A 16,850-nucleotide genomic window follows, 5' to 3' on the forward strand; every position below is an offset into this window, starting at 1 on the left:
TAGAATTATGTTAGCTCTGAACTTCTTTCTTTTATGTAACTACATCTGGGAGCCAAACTGAAGCCTCGAGATCCCAAAGACTCCAGAAAACCAAGACTTCCCAGGCTGCCCCCTTGAGTCCTCTGGAGGAAGAAACTGGTGCACTTTTGACTTGTACAGAAAACTAAGATTACCCAGCCAGAGTCCCTTAGGAGCAGGGATATGTTGAAAGGGAACCACTAAATTCTCAAGGCCATGAAAGTTCTCTCCTTGATGAATGCAGACAGCAGTGGACAGGTGGGTGTACTATCACAGGAGTTTGTTGAGTTGTCTCTGGAGGGAGACACACTCCTATACTGCTGGCCAACAGCTTGAAGTGGTCCACAAAAGAGCAAAAGCATGCATATGAAGCATGAACAAGATGTATCAGGAGCCAATGGGGAAATTACACAATGCCTAATAGTTCCCTGGATGGCTTGCAGCTGCTCCTGGTTTGCTCTTCCTCAGACAGCACCACCCCAGCTCTGCATCCTGCAGAGGTGGAGACTGGTAGTGGAGGCAAGGAGGAAGACTGATAAGAAGCCCTTGGAAGGCTGACAAGGAAGCACACAGACTCCACACGATGTACTGTTGCAATTCTTCTGTGGTTGCCACTTTTCATTGGCCTGAATCCATTCCCATTATTGTCATTCTTAGAATGGAGTTTGCCTATTTAGAATATTCTAAAGGGACTTTTCCCAAGTAGGGCTAATAACCATCATAGCTCTTTTCCCTTTGTGCCAAAGGCAGAAATCAGTTTGCAGAAATCACTGAAATAATTACACATCTGTCTGTGCAATACATATCTTTTTATTCATTTATTTAATTATTTCTTATTTAGACAAATGATGTGTTCATTTTCCTGATCACTTCAGCTTACTGATTAGCACTTCTTTCTTTTCTTCACTGATGTTTTTGAAACAGAAAGGTCAAGTGAGGCCTGAAAGCCAGGTTTTCAATTACTGTTGGGTTATATAAAGTAGAAGTATTAGCAAAGAATTAAGAAATATAGAAGACTTAATTATGTGTTTGAATAGATTTTGCTTTGAGAAACATTTTAGCTGATATCTCTGTCATCTTTTATGAAATTTCATCAATAATTATTGATAAATGGATACAAACAGCTACAAATAGATGTAATTTCATCTACAAAGACTCTTGTTCAGCACATAAAATTACTCTCCACTCCAGAAAAAAAAAAAAAAAAAGCTTCCACATAATTTTGTCTGAAAATAATGATTACTTCATTTCTGCATATTTTCTCAACCATGTTTTCATTGAAAAGTTCATTTTGGGAGGGGATGAAGTATAGATATGTTATCACTTCATTCAAATTGTTTCATTAAAAAAGAAAAATGTATATGGTAGCTCTTTTGGTTTGGGTTGGTTTTTTATTTTAGGGAAGAAAAATATATTTATTTGGGGCCAGAGTGTGTTTTTTCAAAAACAATTCTTTTACTGTTCATATAGTTGATTTTTTTTTTTTTTTTGGCATTGATTAGCTTCCAACTGAAATGTGAACATTTAGCTGCTTTTTAGCAAACAACAGAGCTCTTAATTTTCAATGTTTCAGTGGAAAACATTTCACAATCAGTTGTAGTGCTGTCCTGCTGCCTCTGATCATAAAATTGCTTCTTTCTCTTAATTCCAAAGATTGCATTTGTAAATAAAACTGTGTAAGAACAACTCAACTGGATCAGTCAGCAGTCCCTTTTGTGCAATATTCAGCCTCTGAAAGGAGATAGTAACAGATGCTGATGGAAATAGTATCAGAAACAAGACAAGTACAGATTAATATTTCTCTTTGTTTAAGTCAGATACTTAGACCTGCATGAAATGTAGATAACATCTGAACCACTATGCACGACAACTGCTGATTTACCTTTTCTCTGTGAATTTCTGGAACAGGCTGCACAGGAAAGTAGTGGAGTCACCAGTCCTGGAGGTATTTAAGAGATGTGTGGACATGGTGCTTAGGGACATGGTTTGGAGGTGGACTTGTAGTGTTAGGTGGATGGTTTAACTTGATGATTTTAGAGGTAATTTACAACCTAAATGATTGCATAATTCTGTGGTTCTCCTAACTCTTTTTGAGTCTACATATACAATTATCTTCCATAACAGCTTCTGATAATGAATTCCATGTCTGAATTATGCATTTTGTGGAAAACTATGTAAATTATGCATTTTGTGTAAAATTGTGTAAAATTCTTTTATTTATTTCAGGTCCACTACCCAATCACTTGGGAATATATACAGAAATAAAGCACAAACTTTCAAAGAAAAGAAAAGAAAAGAAAAGAAAAGAAAAGAAAAGAAAAGAAAAGAAAAGAAAGGAAAGGAAAGGAAAGGAAAGGAAAGGAAAGGAAAGGAAAGGAAAGGAAAGGAAAGGAAAGGAAAGGAAAGGAAAGGAAAGGAAAGGAAAGGAAAGGAAAGGAAAGGAAAGGAAAGGAAAGGAAAGGAAAGGAAAGGAAAGGAAAGGAAAGGAAAGGAAAGGAAAGGAAAGGAAAGGAAAGGAAAGGAAAAGAAAAAAAGAAAAGAAAAGAAAAGAAAAGAAAAGAAAAGAAAAGAAAAGAAAAGAAAAGAAAAGAAAAGAAGAAAAAAGAAAAGAAAAGAAAAGAAAAGAAAAGAAAAGAAAAGAAAAGAAAAGAAAAGAAAAGAAAAGAAAAGAAAAGAAAAGAAAAGAAAAGAAAAGAAAAGAAAGAAAAGAAAAGAAGAAAAGAAGGAAAGGAAAGGAAAGGAAAGGAAAGGAAAGGAAAGGAAAGGAAAGGAAAGGAAAGGAAAGGAAAGGAAAGGAAAGGAAAGGAAAGGAAAGGAAAGGAAAGGAAAGGAAAGGAAAGGAAAGGAAAGGAAAGGAAAGGAAAGGAAAGGAAAGGAAAGGAAAGGAAGAAAAGAAAAGAAACGAAACTGTCTTCAACTGCATACAAAATAAACAAACAATAATACAAATTACTGAATTTTGCAGTTGCGAATTCTAAAATGGGATTGCTTTTGAATATGTGTACAGCTGCTGTGCACAAAGTGTTTATTAAATTAGTCATTAATGCCATGCTTTCTCTCCCAGTCTTATGTCTTAGTGTCATTATCCATCCTTCTCAGAGTATTCCAGGAAAACTAGGAAAGATCTGTTAAGTTGTATAACCGACATTTTGGGGAAAAAATACATGAGCTCCAAGAACAAAATATTTCTCACTCTCAGAAGTCTTTTTTGCCTATCAGCCTTCATTTTCCTGTGGTTAGTCATATATGCTATTCTTGCAATGTCATAGGCTTAGTCTAGCATATGAGTAGTCTCAATTTCCTAGCCTTCTCTGCCCTTCAGGTTGCTATCAGTATGATTTTTAGTTGGCATAGTTCACTCCGCTTCCCTGGACAGCCAAAATAACATTGATCTGCTTATGCACCTTTAAGCCAGCATGGTCTGAATGCCTTAGGCTTACTGTGTACCAGGAGCACTAGTGTTCATGGCAACAGGCTTATGCACAAGGTCTGTTCTTTCTCCCAAGCAGTTGGCACGCAGCATGATCCTCACTTCACATTCCAGGGGCATCCTGGTTCCAAAAGTAATGTAAAAAAAAAAGATGGAAAGGGTGTCTCTCCTGAAGAGGTGATTTTAATCCTGAACCTGGAAGTCACAAAATTGGCTAAGTGAGCCACAAGAAAATGCGTCATTTCAGCTAGAAAAACAAATGGAAGGACCTGATGCTCATATTGCTGATCAGTCAAAAAAACATTCAGGACTTGAACCGCACTAAGTACACTGTTTAGGAAGTTTTCTGAATTCCTCAAACTAAAAAGGGCAAAGTGCAAAACAAGCCACTGCAAAAAAAAAAGAAAGAAAGTTATGGCCACAAGTGACATTGAAAAACTGTTCTTTTTTTCAACGAGAAGAAAAAAAAAAAGAGCTTGATAGAAGCAAAGCTTGTGCTTAAAAAGTTAATATTGTTCATAGGGCATCTTTTACAAAATGAAAGATGAAAAAAAACTACAAAAGCAAAATCAACTAATGCTTTAATGAAAATGATAACCATGAATCATTTTTCAATTTTTCAGGGAGAAAACAATTTAATTTAAACATGAGCTGAAAGTCACTAAAGTAATGTGGATACTTTTCAGAGCATTTATTTCACTGCGTGCAGATAAATGAACATATGGAGGCAGGTCCCTTTTGTGTTTTGAAACTGTTCTAAAGTTTTTTTTTAAAAACAAACATTCCAAAAAAGTTTTAATTGATCCAAACAAATAAACATCTTCCGGGAAACTTTGCAAATTGGACAATATCCAGCCATCACTCTGGCAGCAGGTAGTGAATAACGCTGGCTGACACGGCAAAAAACGACCACAAAAAGAAATCCCCACGAATTACTTAAAAGCATTATATTTAAAGGGAATGTTGCCCTTATGTCATAAAAGCAATTCCATTACAAGAAAAAACTTTGTAATTTCCGGCTTCTTGAAAAGAATCATGTGTTTCTAACAAATCCGAAATAGAAAGTACTGACTTTTCAAGGTGGGAAGGATCTATACAGAGCAGGTCACTTAAACCCCAGCACAGTACCACATTAAGAACTGGCATCTCCAGGCTGACGAATATTCTAAACAGGGAACCAAGGCAGCAATTATTTGGGCCCTTAAGTTTCTTCACTGTCATTGGCAGCCAGTGTATTTGTGAGCACCAGGCTGGCCTTTTTCCCTGCAAAGCAGAGAAATCCCAGGAGTATGAGTGTCCTGAAGAATAGCCTCACACTACCTGTGAGAAAAGCCAGTCTTCTGGAAAAACATCCAGAGCAAGCACATGGGTAAACTCTTTGTATCAGTCTACAGTCTTACAAAAAGCCAGAAAATTAGGCAGAAACTGGAAAACAGGACAGTTTATGAAATTGTTTTCAGAAAATAAAACAACCAAATAAGTAATTAAAAGAAATTTCAACGATTATTTATGCCTGCATCAGTTCTGGAAGCTAAGTAAGGGAGAAAGGGAGTTTAGCGCATGGACTTGTAACCACGGACCTGAAGGAAAGGCAAAATATTAAAAAAAGAAAAAATCTGCCATGGGTCAGGGACAACCTCCCAAAGTGCCCTAAAGAAGGGTTTGCTCCGGACCATCAGCCTGGCCTTAAACAAAAGGGTGGGGGCAACTCCAGAAAAGGCAAAAAAAAACAAAACCAGTGCCTTTCACCCCAAATAACCAAAAAATTTCCTTTAGTGAAAAAGATGGGTGTAAAAAGCACAAGTTTACTACGTAGTAAAAACAACTTGATTGTTTAAACAAAAAATCCAGGGAAGAAAAGTACTACCTTCAAACAGCAACTTAGGGCCAGACCCCACAAACAAAAGGAAAAAAGAACTTAAAAAGAAAAAGTACTTCCTAAGTAAAAAACCATTCCTTTTGTCAAACCCCAAAAAAAACCAAAAAAAAAACCCTGTCTTTAAAAAAGGCACTCCAAAAAAAACCTATGATCCCAGTCCCCACCTTGTTCAACTGAACCAATCTTTGCAAAAAGATGCAGGCTCATGCTTTGTCTGTAAAAGGAAACCATGAAACGGTTGCTGACCCAGAGCCGCATACTCACAAATAAAACTTTGGTCATCACGGAAAACTGAAAAGCTCTTCTAGGCAAAATAACAAGCCCAGGATGCAGTGCTGGCCACTGTTGCTGCTTTTGAGAATGATACATTTGCTTTCGACAAAAATGCAAACACACATTTCAGCTGTTAGTGAGCTTTGAGTCCCAACAGGTCCTGCTTCCGGGCAATGCCACTACAAGTCCCTTTTCTGGATCAAGCCAAAACCTGTCTTTGGAAGAAAGGGTAACAGAGTCAACTCTTACTTACATTTGCCTGTTGCCACTCTCTTGAGGATTCAACAAGCCCAATGGGTCTGCAACCCCTGGCATTGTGCAGGCTAACTTCCCTCTGCAGAAAAGAAGAAAAAAAAACTTGCCTAATTTTTTCCAGGGGTCTTTGTGGAGTGTGCTTTTCATCCCAAAACCTCCTGTCATTTCACCTGAATTAATGTTATTAACAAAAGCCAGACCACAAGGTTGCTACCTATTGAACAGGAAGACCGACCCATTGACCTTCTCACAAAACCCTTTTTGCACTGGAAGTGATCAAAGTTTAAAAGGTACATTCCCACTGTTTCTAGCCCAAACCTGCCAGGGGATTTACAAAACAACAGCACCAGAAACAAAGGAAATCTCCCAAAAGATGCAGCTGACAAGTTGTTTGAGCAGAGCAGATATACTCCACTTGTGACATGTCACATGATTTGCATAAGCTGTCTGGAGGAAATCCACACTTTGCAAGGGAAAAAAGGACAACCAGAAGCGCTGGAACCTCTTCAACTAAGAGCCCCACCAACAGAGAAACTGATCCCCATTAACTCTAGACTGACAAAATTGTCAGGCAATCAAAACAAGCAAGGTAGCAGTAAACTCTGCTTGTAGCGATCAGGAGCAACAGCTACCAAATGAGTTACATGCTAATAAACTCCAATTACCTGAGCCGGCCTGTGCAAGGTACCCTGAATGTTAAGGCAAAATGCAAAGATTTCCCTGGAACTCGGCAGCTGAAAATATTCAAGCTGTTCCTGCAAAATTTTTCCATTCCTGGACAAAAAGGTTCACCCTTTCTCAGAACTCATTTTTAATAAACTCACCCTCCATCAGCAACATTGTAATCAAAGGCAGGGACCCTACAGAAATGGTCCAGAATTATTTAACGTTGGACTCCAATGAAGCAGATTCCACATTTTGACGACATGTCTGAACAGGACCTAAGCCGAAGAAGCCTGACACCACAAATAGAATAACACTGCCTTTGGATGTGGCTATCTGAAAGGCAGTGTTAAATGCCACCCTTGATTTTGTTGTATCATGAAGGCACAACCAAAAAATGTAAAAGACAGTTGTGTCAATGCATCCAACATTTTGGTACCAGACTTAACAACGTGACAAATCCAATACAGAGCACAGTGATGAAAGAAAAACAACGTTTGGCATATTCCAAGGTGAGAACTGTTGTTGTAATTTTGCCCTCAATTATTGTTTGCCTGCATGTAGACAGACCAAGACAATTTTTCCAAAGGGGCTGAGACTTGCAAACACGCTTGGATAAACAGCCCCAACCATCCAGTAGCGGCTGGATTGTAAATAAACATGACAGGAGATTCCTGGGAAACTGGGCGAGAAAGCTAGGCATAATGCAAGGAATTATGAGTGAAGTGAATTGACAGTGGTATGAACAGTTCTTTTTGTCAAGTATGCCAGAATTTGACCTTAAGCCTTGCAGTTGCAGAGGCTTCCTGGCCTGCCAGAAGAATTATTTTTTATTAATTTGTCCAACTCTTTTCGTTACAGGGTGGGATTTCAGAAAGAAAAAAAAATAATAGTGACTTGGTTCGTTTTAAACAGGTCTAACACCCTCTGGGGACTCTAATTGATCAATTGGAAGCAGGGTGATAAGGCAGCTCAGGTGTTCTTCAGGACCAATTGACATGTTCTTGAAGATGTTTTCTTTCAGGAGGTCGACTTCAGAAGCGACAAATTTGACAGTCCATTTAGGGTCTGAAACAAGTCTAAAGCCTCATGGTCCATAGGAAAAGAGAAGGTATTGAGTGGAAACCAACAGTGACTGGCAGTTGCCACCAGTGGGATAGTCCTTGGCATGCATGCTTCACGGTTAGCTGGAAACAAGACGCTCTCGTCCTAGACATAGAGAGCTTTAATGCCTTGGTCCAACTGCAGACTGACCACAATGGTTCCCAAAACAGATTGTCCTCTTCAACACTTCTGTACGCAGGATTTTTTAGAAATGGCAGCGTTGAAGGCAATAAAATAAAAAAAAATAAGGGTGAAAATGAAGCGACAAAGGATCTTCTGTCTCGAGAAACTGCAGGCACTTACCTTGGTGCTGGGTTATGGTGTCAAATCCAAAAAAAGGAATCTTCATCAAAAGTTCAGAGAAAACAGATGGAGGACAAATATATTTCGAGCCCACCACGCAGGAAGTAGAACTCCAAGTAATACAAAAAAGCCAAAGGCTGTTTTAAGCCGAAGCACAGGGACCAGTCCGTTGATGGACCTGAAAATTTCAATGAAGGGACGTTTGCATAACACACTCCAGGTACTTCAGTCTGGGAGTAGCTTTTTGCTTTGAAGCAAGTCTGCCTTTTAAACTCAATCAAAGCAGAACGTTTAAAAACTTGAGTTTCCCACTGCACAGTATACTTTTAAAGAGCAGGACTTTCATCATGAATGCTCTGCCAAGCACTCTCACTTAAGGTGCTCATAACGGAAGCAGGGAAACTGGGATGGGGATAGGCAGTGCAAGGACAAGAGCAAAAAAGATGGAAGGCCTATCTGCATTGCCTGTTACACTGGGGCACAAGGAGACTGGATGTCCATGTGCATTTCCTAAAGCTCCAGCCATCAAGGAATCAGTTTCAGTTTTATGGAGCCTCACAAATTAAATAGGTGCTGCAAAAAATGACATGCAGCTCTTTAGGAAGGATAGAAGAAAACACATGGTGAAAAAAAAAAAAGAGAGAGAGAGGAGAATTAGGTTTCGCTTATTGAGTGCAATTTTAAGGGGACTGAGTGAGTCAAGCACCCAGAGTGCATAGGAATGAAACTAAGAACTGGTGAAGACCAAAAGTGCGGGCTGCAAAGAGAGATGTCAGACTGTATGCTGGTGGGCACTACAAATTTCTCACTGGGATGAGGCAAGTAGGGTAAGAGTACAAATTGGGAGAAGATTCACAGTGACAGCTCTGGGTACCGTGGGATGCTCATGGAAATCTGATGGACATGCATGCTCAAAAAATTGCAAGACATGCTGCAAAATACATGCCAGGACTCCCCTTGCAGTGGACCAGCTCGTGAACAGTCTCCTGTTCCCCAAAGAAGGTGAGGGAGACAGACAGTAAACTTTCCATCTGGAATTCAGGAAAGCATTCATCAGGGATCTGAGAAATACAGCATGGAACATGGGAGGCTGACGAGCTGAAGGAAAAGGGAGTTCATGGCAAAGCCAGTGGCATCTCCTAGGATAACTTCCTCAAAGCACAAAGCAGTATAGCCATGGTGAGAATTAGACAAATTGGCATAGGGGCAGAAAAGCAAAGCAGGGAACTCTAAAGAACACTGGAACACTCAGCCTGGAAGCAGGTGGGAGGTATAAGGCAAGGGGACATGATACCAGGAAGGAATACAGTAACAGTCACCTGAGACAGGGATCGATTAAGTACAACCATGCAAAGCTTTTCAAGTGCTAGGATAGCCTTGAAGATTTTGAAACCCTCACCCTTGGACAAGCAATCTGACACAGATTACAAGAGAGCCCAGCTTTGAGCAGGAGGTTGTTTTAGGGCTCCAGAAGTCCCTTTCATAATGATACTCTTCGTGATGGTTCCAGAGTCCTGGTGTTTGCATCCTCTTCCAGGACATACTTTTACCCTGGTATGCAAGATCGTAGCTGAGTTAGTTGCTTGCTCTGGGTACTCAAGCTTTCACCACAAAATATCTTGATACATGCATTTCAAAATGATGCAAGCCCAGTGTGTATGTTTCTATATAACTTTTTTTTCCACAAAATAATCAGCAGGCTTTTCCCAAGCATTGCAGTCATCTTAAAAGTAGGTATCCATCTTTCAGTCATTGGTGAACTGTGTTATTATGAGGTGGAAAAGGTTTTTACAGTGATCGGTAGGGGAAGTGAGGAAGATGCAGACAGAGCAAACCAGACACCAATATGCAAAGCTTCCAGGAAGGAGAATCAATTCCACTGAAGCTACCAGTTTGCTTCATCCATCTGTGTTTGCTAGGTACATTTAGGCTTCAAAAGCAGTACAGTTAGCACACTGAAACAGTATTACTTGTTACTTTTCAAGGTGAATCCAGAACTGTCCCTCCTTCTAAGGCTTCAGGACACCCACTCATATCTCTCTGAGCCTGCAGTTCCTGGCAAGGTAGAGGAAACGAAATATACTGTCTATCTAAGATGAGACTCAATGTTTTCATTGGCAGATGTGCTTTAACTATGAAAGAGCAGCTCAGTATTTTATGGGATACAGCTCATTTCCCAGCAGGTCTTTTAATATTTGTTGAGGGCTGCAGAAAAGTACAATAGTGTTGAGCCAATCCCAGAGGTTTGGCTCCAACACTATTGGTTTTCTGCCACCCCCAAGCAAATATTATAAAAGACGTGCTGGAAAATGATGCTGTATCCCATAAAAATACTGAGCTGCTCTTTCATACAAAAGCACATCTGAAATGAAAATATTGGTCTTCTTAGATAGGACAGTATATTTCTTTCCTCTACCTTGCCACAAGCAGGCTCAGAGAGATAATGACCCTGGCCTTAGAAGGCCACATTATTCACCTTGAAAAGTAACAAGTAATACTGTTTCAGTGTGCTAACTGTACTGCTTTTGAAGCCTAAATTACCTAGCAAACACAGATGGATGAGCAAATGGTCTTCAGTGTGAATTGATTCTCCTTCCTGGAGCTTTGCATATTGGTGTCTGTCTGTGTCTGCATCTTCCTCCTTCCTACCGATCACTGTAAAAAACCCTTTTTCCTCATAATAACACAGTTCACCAATGAACTGAAAGATGGATACCTACTTTAAGATGACTGCAATGCTAAAGGGAAAAGCCTTCTGATTATTTTGTGGAAAAAAAGGTATATAAAACATACACACTCGCTTGCATCATTTGAATGCATGTATCAAGATATTTTGTGGTGTTCCCAAAAGCTTGCAGAAACCCAGAGCAAGCACTAACAGAGCTACATCAATACAAGTTGAAAAGTATGTCTGGAAGAGGATGCAAACACCAGGAGCTCCAGAACCATCACAGAAGAGTATCAGTTGAAAGGGACTTCTGGAGGCCTCTAAAACAACCTCCTGCTCAAAGCTGGGCTCTCTTGTAATCTGTGTCAGATTGCTTGTCCAATGAGGTTTCAAAATCTTCAAGGCTATCCTAGCACTGACCAAGCTTTGGTTTTACTTAATCTATCCCTGTCTCAGGTGACGTTACTGTATTCCTTCCTGGTATCATGTCCCCACTTATACCTCCCACCTGCTTCCTTTCTGTGTTTGTGTTCTGTAGAGTTCCCTGCTTTGCTTTCTGCTATGCCAATTTGTCTTCTCCCATGGCTATACTGCTTTTGTGCTTTGAGGAAGTTATCCTAGGAGATGCACTGGCTTGCCATGAACTCCCCTTTTCCTTCAGCGCAGCCTCCCACAGCATGCTGTTTCTCAGATCCCTGATGAATGCTTTCCTGAATTCCAGGATTTTAGTTTACTGTCTGTCTCCCTCACCTTCTTTGGGATTTTAAATCCCACTGTCACATGGTCACTGCAGCCAAAACTGGCATCAGTTTTTGCCAGCATGGTCTTAATTATTTATGAGCAGCATGTCCATCAGATCAATTCATGAGACCCAGAGCTTGTCACTGTGAATCTTCTTCCAATTTGTACTCTTCTTTATTGAGAAATTTGTAGTAGATGCTTACACTGACATCTCCTTGACCTCGCATTTGGCTTCACCTGTAAGTTCTTAGTAAGTCAGTCTATGCACTCTGTGCACTCACTCAGTTCCTTTTAGCACAGCGAAACCTAATTCTCTCTCTCTCTCTCTTTTTTTTTTTCCCATGTGTTTTCTGCTAGTCCTTCCTAAAGAGCATGCATTCATTTTTTGCAGCACCCTACCTGTGTGAGCTATACTGCTTTGTCACTGATTCATTGATGCTGTAGCTTAGCAAATGCACATGGACATCCAGTGTCTCCTGGGTGGCATACACCAGTGTACAGGCAATGCAGATAGGCCTTCCATCTTTTTGCTCTGTCCTATGCACTCTCCCCATCCCAGTTTCCTGCTTACTCCTGAGTAAGTGCCTCTTGGCAGGCATTCTGCATAGTCCTGCCTCTTTAAAAGGTATACTGTGCTGTTAAACTTCCTCTTCCTTACTGCTTTGACTTGAGTTAAAAGGCAGACTGATGCCAAAAAAGGAACTCCCAGACTGAAGTACCTGGAGTGTGTTATCTACGTCCTTCATTGATTAAATCAAAGAAGACTAGACAAAAACAGCTTTGGCTTTGATTCTATATTACGTTTCTACTTCCAGTGTGGTGATAAATATATTTTCTCATCTGTTTTCTCTTCCAAAGAAGTATCTTTTTTTTGCAGTCCATAAACAAGCACCAAGGTAAGTGCCTGCAGTTCCTCAGAAGAAGACCTTGCAGTCCTTATTTTCACCCTCGCACAATTTTATATTGCCTTCAGACACTGTCACCTGAAAAATAAAGCGTGGAAGTGTTCTCACAAATTTGGGAACCAATTGTGGTCCTGCAGTGGGAGGCATTAACAGCTCTCTATGTCTGGAGAGGAGGATGTCAGAGCAGCTAAGAAATGCAGCCAAGGACATCCAACACTGTGGCAACTGCAGTTTGTTCAGTTTCCACCTCAATGCCTAAGGAGTCATGAGAGCTTTAGATATTTTACTAGATGACTTCAAATCTGTATCTGCACCATCCTGAAAGACTCATCTTCAAAACAATCATCAGTCCTGTGAGCTCTGCCTTGCATCCCTGCTTCCAATATGCATTAATGTCCAGCATGCAGTGTTAGGTTTAAAACAACCAAGTCAACTATTCACTTTTCTTAAGTGAAAATATGTTAAAGAAGTATCTTCCACAATAATTCTTCTGGCAGCTGGGGGGCAGGAAGCTCTGCAACTGCAAGGCAAGGTCTGCATACTGTGAAAACAGAACTGTTCATACCAGCGCTGTCAATCCTCCTGAAATACTCATAATTCCTAGCAATTATGCTAGCTTCTCGCCCAGTTGACTCATGGCAATTATCTCCTGTAGCATTTGTTAAATGCCCAGCCTACTCACAGGATTGGTTTACTGTTGTATCTCAATGGTCTTTTCATCACATTTATTGCAATTGTCTCCTTTGGATTTTCTCTAAAAATAATGAGGGCAAAATTGAAAATACAGTGAGAGACTTGGCTATTCAGAACATCCCTCTTATCTAAGTGCTCTGGGATCAGTTATATGACTACAAAATCTGACATGCATTGAAAATCTCAGTGCATTTATTTATAACTGTGCATACCCAAACAAATCCCCTGGCTCCAATCATGTTCAGATAAACAGCCTGAGGCTGCATTATTTTATTTTTTAAAGGCATGGCTTGCTGTTCAGACACAGCCAGCAAAACAAGCCTTTGCTGCTTAATTTTCCTCCTTAGACTTCTGGGAGCATTTTAGTAGGGGCCGTGTTTGATTACATTGACCATTAGTTTGGATTTACAGGGGCAGAAGGAGAGGAGAGGGCTGGAAAATAGTGTAGGTGAGCATCAAAAAGAGCTGGGTGAAAAATCTTTGTTCTCTTGCCTTCTGTAGAAAAACAGGAGAGGCATCTATGCTTGATTAGTTGTCTTAGTGTAAATAATGGTGACTTTGCTCCTTATATGAAAAGCAAGACACCTTTGGCTTGCTTGAGCCTGAAATGAAGTCAGCTAAGTTAATGAAAGGACATTTCTGATTGCAAAGGGCTCTGGGTGAAGAGGTTGTGTGTCTCTGCTTGTATTTATGTCCCTTGAAAGAGTGATCTTTCACTCTGCAAATGCAAATCATTTGACACTGTCCCACGTGATATCCTGTCTCTAAATTGGATAGTGACATGGATTTGATGGATGGGACACTTGGTGGGTAAGGAAGGTGGCTGGATAGTCACACTCAAAGAGTTTCAGTCAAAACCTCAGTGTCTAAGTGGAGATAAGTTATGAGTGGTATTCCTCATAGGTCAGTATTGGGACTGGCACTGTTTAACATCTTTGCTAGTGACATGGACAGTGGGATTAAATGCACCCTCAGAGAGTTGGATGACACCAAGCTGCATAGTCGACGCACTGGAGGGAAGGGATGCCATCCAGGCTTGAGAGGTGGGCTTGTGTGAACCTCAAGGAGCTCAACAGAGCCAAGTCCTGCATCTGGGCCAGGGCAATCCCAAGCACAAATTCAGGCTAGGCAGAGAATGGACTGAGAGCAGCCCTGAGGAGAAGGACCTGGGGATGTTGGTTGACAAGAAGCTCAACATGAGCTGCAAATGTGTGCTTGCAGTCCAGAAAGCCAACTGTATCCTGCATCAAAAGCAGCATGGCCAGCAGATCAAGGGGGGTGATTGTCCCCCTCTACTCTGCTCTTGTGAGACCCCACCTGGTGTAATGTCTTCAGCTTTGGGGCCCCCAGTATAAGAAGGACATGGGCCTGTTGGATTGGGTCCAGAGGAGGGCCACAGGGATGATCAGAGGGTTGGAGTACCTCTGCTATGAAGACAGGCTGAGGGAGTTGGGGTTGGAGAAGAGAAGGCTCCAGGAAGACCTTACAGTGGCCTTCCAGTACCTAAACGGGGCCTACAGGAAGGCTGAGAAGGAGGGACTTTTCGTCCAGGATTATAGAGACAGGACAAGGAGAAATGGTTTTAAACTAAAAAGAGGGTAGATTTAGATCAGACATAAGGAAGAATTTTTTTGCTGTGAGGGTTGTGAGGCACTGGAACAGGTTCCCATCAGATCTGGAGGATGCCCCATCCTGGAAGTGTTTAAGGCCAGGCTGGATGGGGCTTTGAGCAAACTGGTTTGGTGGGAGGTGTCCCTGCCCATGGCAGAGGGTTGGAACTAGATGATCTTTAAGGTCCCTTCTAATCTAAACCATTCTCTGACTTATTCCATGATTCTATGATCTGTGAGGAAGTTACCCTTGAGTAGTGTGGTTCATTTTCTGCCACATCCTGCTAACAGCACTGCTGCTCAGGCGTAATGTCGACTGTAGACTGATACTCAAGTGAGATGCTCCATCAGTGCCTGTGTTTTCAGCTTGTTTTTCTACAAGAGGAAAGGCTCTCTTAAGGACCACTCAAGTCCACATGCAAAAGGTAGAAAAGAAGAAACAAAGCCACTAGAGCCATGAAGTCACGAAAGCTCACAAAGAGCCAAATGTTAGCTGTGGTGCCACATAGACATGAGACTGAATCCAGCTTCTGCTGCCTACTATTCTCCAAAAGGATGCTAGCTCACACCTGGCTAGTACCAAGAGGAGATTAGGAAACATGCCTTTTCTCCAGAATTACAAAGTTTGATTTCTTAAAAAAATAAAAAATAAAGAAGTGTATTTTCCACAAGTTAAAAAATGCTGTTTAGTATCACTTATATTTCATTAGTGTCAAAGTAATATTTTACTGTATATTTTATTCAATACCTTCTGCACAGAATAGAGGGCTCAATACAATGTTATTGTTAAGATATTCATTTGAAGGGAAATTAAAAGTAGTATTTTCACTCTATTGAAAGAAAACATTTAGACATTGTCAAAACTAAAAGATGAAGTGATGATGGTTCATTTTATCATTTTCATATTAGAAATGCCACTGAAACAGTACACATTACTTTGAAATGTTTAGATTAAATTGCACTGTCTCCTGAAAATTTGTCTTGTCGATTTTATTTGTAGTTGATTTTGCTACTCCTTTTCATCTTCATCTTTCAAGTGTGTAAGATGCCCAGCCATCCTTTTTAAATAAAGCTATCCAGCTCTGGGGTATGGATTTTACTGGGAAGAAGAAACAGTTTTTACTGTTGTTAGTCATATACTAACATTACTTCACTCGCATGATGTGTGGAGTTTTGCACAGTGCTTATTTCCATCAAATTCTAACCCAGGAGAGCTATGCGGATTCAGATTCCTGATTATGTTGTCCAGACATAGATCAGGACCTCAGTCTCAAAGTAATCTATAAATAACATTGTCTATACCCACTTCAGCAATTAATGGACTATAGGTCAAATTCAAATAAAGTTAACAGAGAGACATTGAATCCTTACATGCTTCCTGAAAAGAGATGGCCTAATGGAAGAGAGAGATCTGTTAACACCCCTGCTTAGAGAGAAATTGCTCCATAAACATGTCTTAGCAGACATCAAGGGTCCCTTCAGAATCCCCATGAGTCCAGAAGAAACCTTTGGCTCTTTGTTGGTTTATGAACTTTTTTACCAAAAAGAATCAGTCAAAACAGTTCCCTAGCTTCTCCCATTTTATACAAGAGACAGACTGGATAATCCTGATACTTAGGAATGTATTTCCTCTTCTGTAGTTGCATAACTGTATAATTATAATTGAACTATAAAGTTAATTAAAATGCTTGCCTAAAATTGCCCTCAAATTTCTGGTATTGTGAACAACATTCACAAGTTCAAAAAGGAAGGCTAAGGCAAACCTCCAGGTTGTCAGATACTCTCCAGGACATTTCCATTTCCAGACTCACCACGATGCAAGTTCATCTAATGAAATCTTGCCATGAACACTAGTGCTCCTGGTACACAGTAAGCCTAAGGCATTCAGACCATGCTGGCTTAAAGGTGCATAAGCAGATCAATGTTATTTTGGCTGTCCAGGGAAGCGGAGTGAACTATGCCAACTAAAAATCATACTGATAGCAACCTGAAGGGCAGAGAAGGCTAGGAAATTGAGACTACTCATATGCTAGACTAAGCCTATGACATTGCAAGAATAGCATATATGACTAAACCACAGGAAAATGAAGGCTGATAGGCAAAAAAGACTTCTGAGAGTGAGAAATATTTTGTTCTTGGAGCTCATGTATTTTTTCCCAAAATGTCGGTTATACAACTTAACAGATCTTTCCTAGTTTTCCTGGAATACTCTGAGAAGGATGGATAATGACACTAAAGACATAAGACTGGGAGAGAAAGCATGGCATTAATGACTAATTTAATAAACACTTTGTGCACAGCAGCTGTA

The sequence above is a fragment of the Cygnus atratus genome, chromosome 2 (genome assembly GCF_013377495.2).
Source record: "Cygnus atratus isolate AKBS03 ecotype Queensland, Australia chromosome 2, CAtr_DNAZoo_HiC_assembly, whole genome shotgun sequence".
Taxonomy (NCBI): Eukaryota; Metazoa; Chordata; class Aves; order Anseriformes; family Anatidae; genus Cygnus; species Cygnus atratus.